General features: G+C 35.1%; 1 long non-coding RNA gene across 2 annotated transcripts in view; it reads left to right on the forward strand.

Moving 5' to 3' along the window:
• LOC150096894 (uncharacterized) overlaps positions 1 to 13,513 on the forward strand; it is a 158,790-nt gene that overhangs the window by 108,054 nt on the left and 37,223 nt on the right. The window contains exon 4 of one of the 2 annotated variants that reach the window (XR_016549820.1): positions 954 to 1,076. This is a non-coding gene — a long non-coding RNA (uncharacterized LOC150096894). Of the gene's footprint in view, positions 1 to 953; positions 1,260 to 13,513 lie in introns of those variants that run through there. The other variant, XR_016549821.1, reaches the window with a different exon arrangement.

Below are 13,513 nucleotides of genomic sequence, written 5' to 3' on the forward strand. Positions count from 1 at the left end.
TACTGTGTTTAAATGCAACATATGGTTTTGCTTGCATCTATACAGCATAGTTTCTGTGGGAGGGGACAATTATAGTGCAATTAGAGACAGCTGGAATAAAAACTGCTTTAACTAATGAATCACACTATTTGTTGAGAAATATATTACACAGAATGCAAAAGTCTCTGTACTTTATTAGGGATACAATAAAACTACACTTGTATTTCTTGCATCTGCAGTATAATGGCTGTTGGGGAGGGCATGTTGTTACCGCTCGGAGCGAGTTACTATCGCCTCGACGTGAACATTTTTCGATAAGTTGACATCCTTCTGATGCTCCTCCTACTCAGCTGACTTGTGAACAGAGCTTTACCCACCGTTACAATGAGTTGCCCTGGTGTTGTACGATCGTTACACTTGAACTACGTTTCAGTCTCAAACTTAACTATTTGCTTACTTGGCATTAGGAGTAAAAATAACCAAACTTATAAAATTACTTGGTTATCCTAATATACAATATCCCCAAGTTAAAAATTCATTTACACACACACACACACACACACACACACACACACACACACACACACATATATATATATATACTGTATATATAATTTCTGGTTTGTGTAGAAAAGAAATTCGGATTTCTGATTTCTTCCTAATTTCTGTAGGCAAATAAATGTTCTTTGATTATATTTTTATTTTTATGTTGGTTGACTTCATTTCTTATTAATGAAGGTTGGGTATGCATACTTTTCGCGCTAAATAATTAAAATGCTTATGTATTATTTTTTTATTTGATTTTGAAACTTCCGATTTCTGCTCTCATGTATTTTTAAATGATGTTGGTTAATATTTTTTTACTGGTTATGTTTCATGAACAATACTACAAACATGTAAATAACTTAGAGATAATATTTTTGGAATGGCGGATTAATTTCATATTACAATATCCTTATACTACTTTTTCCTAGATATGGTCTGAATTCCTTAAGTCTACTTCTGGTCTACATGAATCCGCTTTGTTGGAGATAGTACTTTTCAAATCAGCTCATCTTTCCTCCTGTATTACCTAGAGGTGCTATCTTGCTTTAGAGGTAATGTTTCATTTTTTATAAGGAAGAAAATTTAAAGAATTTGTTATGTTATTGTAGATTAGCTACTTTGAGTGACGACTTGTGGAATTATCAGTTATTGTTCGATTAGCGTTTTCAATGTACCACAGACGCCTTTGATACTTAAGTCAAACGTATGCTAATAAAATATTTTACGTAAATTTATTCCGGTATCATAATTTTTTTTAAATAATATATTTGAAAAAGTTATTTAAATGTCTAAATTTTTATGTTTTATGGTAATATATATCATTAAATTTCATAATAATACAAGTCGCAATTATTGATTTTCGTCGTAATTTCTTCTCAAGTAACAGATTTCAAATTAAGTTTTGATATTGTGTAGTAACTGTTAGGTAAAGAGGATGTTATCTATTGAACTGTCTTTGAGCGATACTTGCAGTCGTAATCTAAATCGATTAGAAAACGATCGGAGAGAATTAAAAGGGAAATTGATGCTTGAATTTTGTTTCTACCTAACGTTTTCCGAAATTCAGATTTTCTGCATAAAGTAACTCACTAACCTTCCATTTCACGGATGAACTGGAAATTGATTAATTTCAAATTTCTGATTTTAAATTTATTGGAAAATAGACCTTTTGCTATCTTACGGTTGGGTCAGACAGCTATATCGAACTGCAGGATCGCATCCGAGACTAGATCTTTAAGATGAACGCTGTCTTTAAAACCAAAGTTTCCTTCGATTTTTAAAAGTCAGGTTCATCAGGTATTTTAATCGGCTACTCAAAAAACAGACTTTCTCTATAAAGTAAAGGAAGTGATTTATTCCCCTTAGACTCTGTTTTCGAAGAAATTAATTCATCGTTGTTTTAATGATAATTTTGATAATGAATAATTAGTAACCTATTGGAAAATCGTCTTTTTTTCCATAACATCCAAACTGAACTGTTCATTAATTTCATAATTCCAAATTGTATTTAGAAGAGAAAATTGGAAAGTTTATAGGAATTTATTTTACTAGTGCTCCCTACCGTCAAACTGATCTTGCGAATGGTTTAGTCAAATAGGAAACAAGTTCAGATGGGAATGAATTGAATCGCCATGTTGAAATCACCACCGTGATATTATACGATTGGAGAAACAGTCCTTGAGCTTCACATAAAAAAGTGCAATCCGGGGAGTGTTAAATGCACTGCTTGTGTACTTAATGTGAAAAAATTTCAAATATTTTCCGTCTAGAAATGCGAACTGCAAAGGAATGAAATTTTCTTCTATCCTGAATAGTTGATTTACAAGTGAACTAATTTTTCGTACTAATTACTCATATTTGAAGAAAATTACAAAAGGATTCCTAACATCGATTTTATCGCTTGTTTGTTGAAATCCTATAAATTTGAAATCGCATTGAATACGTTCTTTTAGTTCAGAGTCCATCTGCCTCTGACTTCATACTTATATGAACCCATCATCGCGTTATTCTAAAACGGATTCGGTGTTCGGCTTGTTTATCTTGATAAATCATTTGCTTGAACAATATCAATGACACAAAGTAAATTTCAAGATTGTTTAATGCTGTTGTTCCAATAAATTGTGAGAGCTAATTAGAAATGCATGCAAATACGAATTATTTTATTTTATACTCCCACCCGACACAACCCTTCTTGCAGGCTAAACATTGTCCACACGCATAAGCGTTTGATTTCAGCTAAAACCATGCAAGTTTTTCAAACTACCCCAGAAGCTCGGTTCAATACCTCTGTTTCCACCTGAGAAATGGAAATGCTTCCACCAGGATTAGCCGCCCTGCACTATTTTCCCAGGCATTCTGTTTTTAAACAGCACCTACATGCACTTACCAACAAATACTTGTTTACCGCGATATTTATACACAGATAACACAGATTTCGAAAACGTGACGTCATATTGAGCAGTATTATTAATATTTTTGTAATATTATATCCAACTATGTGAACAGAAATTAGTTTTCATTGTTAACAGTTGTAGTGTTGCCATCTATTTACTGACGTCTTGATAGTGAATGAGTTGTTCCCAGATATCTTTTATATTTCGACTGATTAATTGTATGAATATTCACTTTCGAATTCATTGTGTTCGGCTAACTTCTTTTTGTATGAACACCTGTTTCCTTATTTTCGCATTCACGAAAAAAAAGGCTGCGTTTCTCTCTTCTTGTATTTGACTTCTTGCTTTGATAGGATTTTATAGATTAGTGACGATATCATAATTGTAGCTCGTACTAATGACTTAACTAGTGATAAGTTCAGTGTAAGGGAGGAGATGATAGTGTTTTTGGAAGAAGAGAGAGTGAAGAGTGAGAAAGTGGAAATCGTCGGTATTTTATCTGGATATGATAAAAATGCATTAACAAGAAAGGCTATGATGGCAAGCGATTTAATGCAAAGGCTGCTGTGTAGAAGGAATGGATACGAGATCCATTCCTTCTACACAGATCCATTCCTTCCTATAGAGATCCCTCAGACGTTGTCTCTGTTGGTGTGCCCTTTCACGCCCACACCGCTGAAAGAATTCCCTTGCCTGCGACTTGAACTGTAGCCAGGTTTCCCAGTCCCAGTTGGTGTGTCTCCATTCATTAGAGAGGTTCTGTAGCTTATCGGTAAAAAGACTGGGGAAATTGGGAGGGAGCCACCGAGGACCTCTGGCTGTTTCTATTATTTCTGGTATCCGAATTTTTACTAGGACCATTTTGTGGTCTGTTAGCAGACCTCTTACAGCGATATGACGTACCTCAAGAACACGTGGTTCTAAAAACTGGGATACATAGAACGGGTTGATATCTAACCACGGCACCACTTTGTTCCGACTTTTAGTGGATTCTACCGTCTCAAGATATCAATAAGGTACAAGTTTTCGCAGCAACGTTTTAGTGCTGCAACCTTGCCAGTACCGTTATTAGCGTTTCCGCTTATTTTGTCATATCATGTATCTTCTATACAGTTCCAGTCGCCGGCCACGATTACGTGTTGCGCACCTAGAAAATAGTTTTCCAGTGAGCCAAAAACCCGTTTCGTTGGTGTGTCGTAGACAGCCACAAACCGGGGTTACGGCCACTGTACTTCCAGTCCACGGACAATAGACGTCCCCTAGCGTTTTTCTGGACATTGAAGAAACCCCCCCCCCGCGATTTGGGATCGAATTAGTATACCCATCCCTCGCGAGTGAGTGAGCTTCCCCGAAGCACCAATAAGTGGTAACCGGGTAGCTTTTCGAAAAGTACTCCACGTCCCAGTATTTGTATAAATGGTTTTTTTGTAAAAATAAAATGTTGATATTATGAATTAACACCAGTCTCTAGACAGTGCTTTGCGCTTGGGGATTGTGCGCAGACCATTATGTTTAATGTTGCAATTTTTAAACTTTGGTTCATTTTAGAGGTTGGGGGGGGGGTGTTAGAGACAGAAAATATGCTGTAGAGCATATTTTCTGTCTCTAATTGCACAATAATAGTGCAATTAGAGACAGCTTGAATAAAAACTGCTCTTAACTAATGTATCACACTATTTGTTGAGAAATATATTACCAGAGTGCAAAAGCCTCTGTACTTTAGGGATATAATAAAACAAAACTTGTTTATCTTGCATCTGCAGTATAATGGCTGTTGTGGAGGGCATGTTGTTACTGCTCAGATCGAGTTACTATCCCCTCTACGTGAATATGTTTAAACGTTTTTCGTGTGCGAGTTAATATAAAAACGTTTTGATGTCTTTTTTCGTAAAGTAAAATCAGGGGTGTGGGTTATACGTAAGAGCATGTTATATTCGAGTAAATACAGTAAGCACTTCTCCAATAAGTTGACATCCTTGTGCTGCTTCCCCTGCTCAGCTGACGTCTATGGAGAGTTACAGTGCATAAATATTTTTCTTACTTCCGTGTTCTTTGTTTTTTTTTTTTTTCAAACAAGATCATTAAAAGCAATTTAATAATATAATAATCAATTTCACACTGAATAATATCATAAATTTATGTTATAAATAAAATAAAATATTATTTATAAAACTATAATTATTTATAAAATATTATATAATATTATAAATTAATTAATTTTCTATTAATTTTTCCTCTACTAAAAACTGCCCGCACGTCAGCAACTCAATTTTTAAACTTTTGGCACGCGCACATAAATACCACTGTCATAGTGAGATGCCAGCTATTAGCATGAGCGCAGTTCGACTGTTGTTTATATGCAGTTTGCGCCAGTAGTAGAGTGTTCGTAGTGTTTATCGCGTTTACTCCGTCTCTTTAAATATTTGGACATTACAATTATAGACATAACATTTGTTATAGTTTTTATGTCAGAACACATTATTGGGGTTATGATAATGGATTTTATTTTTAATTAATTTTAAATTATACCAACCTGTATAATTTTATCGATAATAAACAATATTTTTATGTGTAATTTTTTTAAAAATGTTTACCATAATTTTGATATTTTATCCAAAGACTTATACACTGTACTTACAGTGTATAAGTCTTTGGATCAATCTCATTGAATTGAAAATATCAAATTTGAAATCTCATTGAATACGGCTTTTTATATCAGGGCTTCATCTGCCTCTGACTTCATATTTATATGAACCATCGTCATGTTATTCTAAAACAAGTGTTCGGCTTGTTGATCTTGGTAAGTGAATAAAGCAGTCCTCTGCTTGAACAATATCAATGACACAAAGTAAAATTTCAAGATTGTTTAATGCTGTTGTTCCAATAAATTGTGAGAGCTAATTAGAAACGCATGCAATTAAGAATTATTTTATTTTATACTCCCACCCTTCACAACCCTTCTTGCAGGCTAAACATTGTCCACAAGCATAAACGTTTGATTTCTGCTAAAACCATGCAAGTTTTCCAAGCTACCCAAGTTTCAGATCATTCCGTTTTCTCCCTGAGAGGTGGAGTTACCGGAATGCTCTGCCGGATAAGGCCCTGCACTATTTTCCCAGGCATTCTGTTTTTAAACAGCACCTACAGTCCTTAACAACAAATACTTGTTTACTGCGATATTTATACACAGTTAACACAGTTCCGACAAACGTGACGTCATATTGAGCAGTATTATTAATCTTTTTTTAATATTATATCCAACTATGTGAACAGAAATTAGTTTTCATTGTTAACAATTGTAGTGTTGCCATCTATTTACTGACGTCTTGATAGTTAAAGAGTTGTTCCCAGATATCTATTTTATTTCGACTGATTAATTGTATGAATATTCACTTTCGAATTCATTGTGTTCGGCTAACTTCTTTTGTATGAACATTTGTTTCCTTATTTTCGCATTCACGAAAAAAAAGGCTGCGTTTTTATCTTCTTTATTTTACTTCTTCCTTTGATAGGATTTTATAGATTGGTGATGATATCCTAATTGTAGCAGGTACTAATGATTTAACTGGTGATAAGTTCAGTATAAGGGAGGAGATGATAGGGTTTTTGGAAGAAGAGAGAGTGAAGAGTGAGAAAGTGGAAATCGTCGGTATTCTACCTCGATATGATAAAAATGCATTAACAAGAAGGGCTATGATGGCAAGCGATTTAATGCGAAAGTTGTGTAGAAGGAATGGATACGAGTATTTGGATGTGTGTGGGGTGAGTGTGAATGAGATTGGATTTATATTAGAGTTACGGCCTTCACCTGAATGCTTGTCGTGTTAGGAGTCTCGAAAAACTAATATCTGCTATGAGAACTAACATTGAGAGTCTGGAAACTAAATTAAAAGCGAGGAATGGCATGAATGTGAGTGTAAGAGCGACAGTTTAATGTATTCTGTTAATGATAGGAATGTGATTTGTTATGGAAACCTTGACGAGGAGAGGACAAAGTCGACTTTGTATTTTTTTCGGTTCGGAGCCATTAAACATGTGAGAAATTGTCTACATGTGTGAGGCATTAGATTAGAATAGCAATTTCCAAGTTGCCCAGCTGCAAACAAAAGTAAACCAAAGAACATGCAGGTACTTTATTATGTCTGTACACGACTGCTAGGAGTATTAGATATAAACTTGTAGAATTCGTTGCTTTCGTCAATATTTTGGGATCTCAGACTGTAAGCATTCGTGAGATCTGGCTATCTTAATCATATCTGTGAGTCAGACATCCGCTTATCTAATATTATAATTTATATTTTGCTAAAGCCTTTGCAAAGCGTTTAGTTCAAATATTACTAAAGTTAGTTAATACTTTGCTAAAACCTTAGCAAAGTCCAAAAGGTTCATGACTCCAAAGACACAACCGTCACATCATTTATGTGACTCACCGTCAAATTAACAGCATTCGTAAACTCATGCTGTTCATTGCCAATTCTAGATTCCCTGTCAACGATGTCCCTATTCGAGATCTTTCAAACATTAATCTTCACTATCAATCAAAAGATACTTATAGTTTGATTGTTGTACACGTTAATCTTTGCACCACTCTCGTGTAAAGGTATTATTAAAAATTCGTTTCTTTCCTCATGGACGTTCCATGAGGAAAGGAACATTTCACATTTTCTTGCAAATTCAGTCTCCCCTTGATGGTTTCTTTTCGAATTCTTTGATAAAGTTATATTCGCATATCTTTTGGTAAGCCATCCATCTCTACTCTTATACGAATCTTCTGTTTTGGATTCAATGTCCATGCTGCTCCCTCATATAGCAGAAGACTGTCTATTATCACTTGGAGTATCGTCTTCGTGGTTTTCTGCTGAATGTCTCCACCCCATATCACACCATTTAGTTGTATAATGGCATTATACTCGTGGTAATAAGATTATCAAAACATTTCTCACAAGTAGCGACGTACTAATAATAGGTACAAAGTATTTGAACGGATCTACTGCCATGACGTTACCGAAGAGAAGATCTAAATCTCTTTCTTCTCGAGAAACGCTCAAATATTTTGTATGCGAAAAAGTTACTTTCATACCTCCAATACTGAACACATCAACCAATTTCCTCATCATAAAGTCAATGTGATTAGACAACCTCGTCTTAGATATTTAGATTCTTCAAACTCAACTGATATCAGATTCAAGCAGTGTTCAAGCAGTAATAAAGCTTCAGACTGTTATGATGATAGCATTTTGACGTTTTCCCCATGTAGTAATTGATTTTTTTACATAAATTGCTCAATTCGTGTGCCTCCTGAGATTGCTGCTTAAACGTAACATCCAAAAATATATTATAAAGATCCGTCGATGTGAATTCAATGAGCTTGTTCCTGTGGAAATTATAAACACGTTATAACCATTCATTTACCATGATGTTTCAATGTTTTTCCAGGTTACCAACTTTCAAGATATTGTCCACTAACAACTGAATACCACCGATATTCCTTACAAAGTTGTAGTAATAATCCCTTTAAGTAGCAGTCACGTGACTTTGAAGATTATATCACTTCTTATGGTGAAGTTCCTATCGATATTATTTTTTACATATAAATGAAAAAATTTGGATGCTGTTGCGAGTAATTTTGAATTTATGAAATTTAGTCTTTTAAATTTATTTTGATTTATTTTAATTTTACATTATCATTTACTTTAAATAATAATTATTCTAAGAATTCGTTCGTATTTTTTGAGAGCATATTTCATACTTTTTGATGTACAACAGAAAACAGAAGCCACAAGCCTGGAAGTCACTTATGGCATAAGTGACTGAAAGCTCACACGACTGATTACTTATGCCATAAGTGACTGGTAGGTCATACGACTGTTTTTGTGCGTCGATTTATTTCTATGGATGAGACTTGGATTCACCATTACACTCCAGAATCCAACCATCAGCCAAAACAGTGGAAGCCAAAGAAAACAATGTCGGTTCCATCAGTAGGAAAGGTCATAACATCGGTGTTTTGGGATGCTAAAGGCATTTTGTTTATTAATTATCTTGAAAAGGATAGAATAACCGAGGAATATTATTCCGATCTTTTAACCAGACTGGACGAAAAACTTTGTCAGAAAAATCCCGTTTGCAGAAGAAAAACATCATCTTTCATCAGGACAATGCACTTGCCCACAAAGGTGTTCTAGCAATGGAAAAATTAAGGGATCTGCACTATGAATTGTTGGAACATCCTCCCTATTCTCCAGATTTGGCTCCCTCTGACTTCTATCTCTTTCCAAAACTGAAACTCTTCCTCGCTGGTCAGCGTTTTTCTTTGAATCAACAGGTAATTGCACCTGTAGAGTATTTTGCAGATCTAACTGAGAACGACTACAAGGACAGGATAATGGCGCTGGAGCATCGCTGGAATAAATGCATTAGCCATAAGGGAGATTATGTCAAAAAAAATCAAAAATCAACTAACGCCTATTTGTTCCCGTATAGGGAGTAGGCGGGGCCGTTTACCCTATCTAACGTTTGGAGACTGAGTTGGCAGTTCAATCTCCACTGGTAGCCAATCAGAGAGATAGCTGGCCAAAGGCTATCACTCATTCATCGGTACGCAGTGAAGAAGGCGGCAAGCTAGTGCCGCCATCTCGTGGTCCCTAACCCTAACACAATATTTTTTATGTCTGAAAATAGTGTGGGTTGGACGGTCGATTTTCTTGAGTTTAGGGGACGAAAAACCCGAGTTTCCGGGAGAAAAAACCCACTAACCCGTGACAGAGATCGACTAAGTCGGGAACCGGTCGAAAAAAGGCTTAGAAAAATTTCCTCTAGTCGGGTCGGCGACTAGATTTGAACCACCAAATCCTTTTTTCGTGCGGTCAAGCGCCGTAGAGTGCAAAACACAGGCTCTATGTTGAAAAATAAAAATAATTTTGAAATTATAAATTCGTTTTTTCATTGCTAGGCCTAGAACGTTTCAGACCACCTTCGTAATACGAGTGGGTCGGATGATATATTCACCTCTTAATATACCATAGCCATTAAATATTTGAAAATCAGAATAAATATTTTTGATGTCCCCATAAACACCTCTGTGTAGGATATTTAAGCTATATTATACAAAGCGTTAAATATCCACATTTATTTGAAATGATTATTTAAAATAAACAAGAATATCATATAATTATGGAGAGATATAAGGATGAATTTCCGATTTCAACAAAGAAAATATTTTATATGCCCTTTTAGCTTATTATCTGGAAAACGTTAGGGCAATTTTTGATCGGCGGTAGAGATGATTAGCACCGAAATAAATGAATATGTGATTCTTTTCCACGTAAGAATGAATCCACTTTTCGGCATTTCATCATTGTTCAATGCATTATCGGGGGTAGGGATAATAGATGGAAATTTTTTAGCCTAGTTCCATCAAATCCTATGCCACTATATTTAGCCGCCCACTACACTCATCATCATGAACATTTCTACACCTTTATTTAAACAAACAACACTATTTTCCATCGGAAACTCTGGAATGTCATACAACAAAGAGACAAATAGGCCCCGGAACAAACACACATCCGGTATGATCCAATTGATCCAATTTTTTTTTCAATCGTTTCCGACCGTAGGTGACTTTGTATTCCGGATGAGATTTTTACAGGGTAGTTCACCATTGCTTTCCCCAACCCCCAATTTTATGCGGGCTCGGGACCGACATGTGACTGGGACGCATTCGTGGCTGTAATCATGTGTGTTCGCGGGGCAGGTTTGTCTGTTTTGGGAGACGAAAAACCCGGATTTTCAGGTGAAAAAAAACTCTCCCACCGTATGACCAGCTAACTCACCTTTAGTCGAAAGGTTCCTTACGTCACTGACGGGAAACGCACTGCCGTAAACAGAGTGCTGCTATCCACCCTCGCCATCCTAAGTGCTACAAGATGGATGTTTATTAATTTTTATATAAAATAAGAGAATTCTGTAGGATTGGTGTGATAAAATTAAATATCGCAAGCAAATATAAATAAATGAACAACCACAATGACATGAGACACCGTCCTCATAGGCTGCCTTGGTTATTTGGTGATAATTATGACCAAGTCAAGACGATGTATTCGTTTTTGAAGCATTCCGCAGAGTGTGTCCAAAGGAAGAAACTTTCAAATCGGATGAAAGAATATGCAGCCCACATTCTTCGGTACCTGAATATCAGGTGCTTCTGTTTTGAACCTGAATTTTGAAATCAAAACTCTTTCTATGAGATTTTTGTTTTGTGAAATCTGATTGTTGATTTTCGAGCTTTGCTTGAGGTAGTCAACCCTTGGCTAATTTACTCTTTTCTCTGTTTCAAAGATCTTATGTTACCACAGAAGAAGTCGCTGATTTTTTTTTTTTTTTTTTTTTTTTCGGAAAGCAAGAGGGATGAGAGAATGCTTCGATTTCTTGCTTATTTCCCGTGATTATTACAATGTTTTCTTCGATTTGTTTTTGTCTATTTTCATCTGCTTATTAAGATTAAAGGTAGTTAACAAATACTGGAGATAAACGTTGGAAACAAATCTCAGATTCCATGAAATCTACTGTCAAAATGGATTTTTTCAGGATAAAAACGGTGGCAGGTCGTATAACAAACATTTTGCTAAAGTCTTCTTTCGATGAGTAAGATGAGTTACTTGGCTACATTATTCCTTAAGCGAAACTCAAATAAATAAAAGAATAGTCGGAATCAGCGATTATGTTAATTTTTTAAACTGTTTTCGTTCATCAATATACCGATCCTTATTCAAGAAGTGCACTTAATGACATATATTCCAACCATATTCAAAACTCTTATCTACGGAAAATTGGATTAACGGAATTCTTGGCCCATCCATTTAGTTGCAACAGAGAGAATCAAATATAAAATTGAAGTTTCTTCGAATAAATTGAAATCTAAACCTTCTTTTGTAGTCATTGGTTTAAATATGGTCTAGTATCGGAAAAGTATCAAGCTTACTAAGTTTTATTCACTGACTCGGATTTATATAAGTTCATGGCTAATTTAATGATCCGCACATGATCATATGTCATTCCAAATTCTAATTCTTTTTCTAATTCTAATGCTTTTAAGAGGATCCAAGTGAGTACTTGATGATCATCACTTGTGGAAAAGTTTTCGGAAAGTCAAATCTTTTTCGTAGGTCTTCAGAGAAGAGTGGATTCAGATCTCACAATAAACTGCATGTAATTAAATAACCTGACGATGTAGCGTCTGCTATAAACATTTCTTGACTGGTTCCTGTCGAACATGATATTATATAAGGATCATGATCAGGATCAGAGAGAAATTTTTTTACAATTCAAAGGATTTGTCTACCTTGTTACCCTATATGATATATGTTAACGCTAATGTTCGAAAGTCGTTAAAGTTAACATTCTCTAGTTATTGTCAACATTTAATAACGTCGGTAATTATATAGCCAATCACAGTTCAGTGTATGGAATGAAAAAATTATGACCAAGGGTAAGATTCATCTAGATGAAATATTCTTGAGTCAACATTTCCATCTCTCCACAATCAGCAAGGATATCCAAAGTGTGGCTGCAAATCTAAAAGCTTCACAAGATTCTGTGCATGCGGTAAAAATAATTTATTATGCAATTATTCAATACATTGAATACAATGCCATCAATCGCTTAGTTGTACTAATAAATAGCTAATCGAAATTGTCAGAAGGAAGCCTGCAGTTATTTTTATGGTAATTTTAATTTCGGATTTGTTGTCGTTTTGAATGTTTGTCCTTTGATTTAAATTTTTAATACGTTAATTTTTCATTTACTTTGTATTTTCTCTATTTTTCTAATAAAAGTGTCTAGTCACCTAACCTAACCTGACTTTACACGAATAAGTTAGAAATCGAGACAAATTTGCATACGCAAAATATATCACATGAACAGAAAATAGGTACTCCTTAGGTAATTTTTGTGTTTGAGATAAAATTAATTTATCTAATGATATTTATTTACCGCTTTTGCAAAAGGCTTTTATGCTTAAAAAGTTAGAACACGAGAATAAATTCTATTTGGGAATAAAAAGAGAAAAGTTGATTTTATTACTTTTATTTCACGTGTGTGGCTAGAATCACAGTGGTGGGTTATGGAGGGCGGTAGCGAAACGCGAAAGAACTGGATCTTATTTTTCTTTAGAGATCACAAAGACAGATCACAAATGAGAAAACCCTTAATTAATTGAAGAGTGCATTAAGTGTAGTGAGATTTAGGCTTGCTTTGATAATGTTTTAAATTTAAACAGAATTTCCAATTGAAGCAATAATTATACTGCACCACACAAGTTGACGTCATTGATGACATAACACTGTTAAATTTGAATCTTTGATTCAGGAGAACAATTGATGCACTCCAAAAGGAAAAGGCTTTATTAAAAACATTGTTGGGCTTCCATTGTCGATACTGTAAACAGTATCAGTATTTGCGTATAAATAAAGAATGAGTGAAACAAATAATGTTGCTGAGTTATTTGCTCAGCAACGACCCGAGGCGACTGATGCGGACACCTCTTTGGTGACCGTTTAGGGCGGCTGGAGGGGGCAAATCGTCATATTTTGGAG

This window comes from Typopeltis vanoorti, chromosome 18, assembly GCF_054136105.1.
Source record: "Typopeltis vanoorti isolate ZY-2024b chromosome 18, IOZ_Tvanoo_1.0, whole genome shotgun sequence".
Classification (NCBI taxonomy): Eukaryota; Metazoa; Arthropoda; class Arachnida; order Uropygi; family Thelyphonidae; genus Typopeltis; species Typopeltis vanoorti.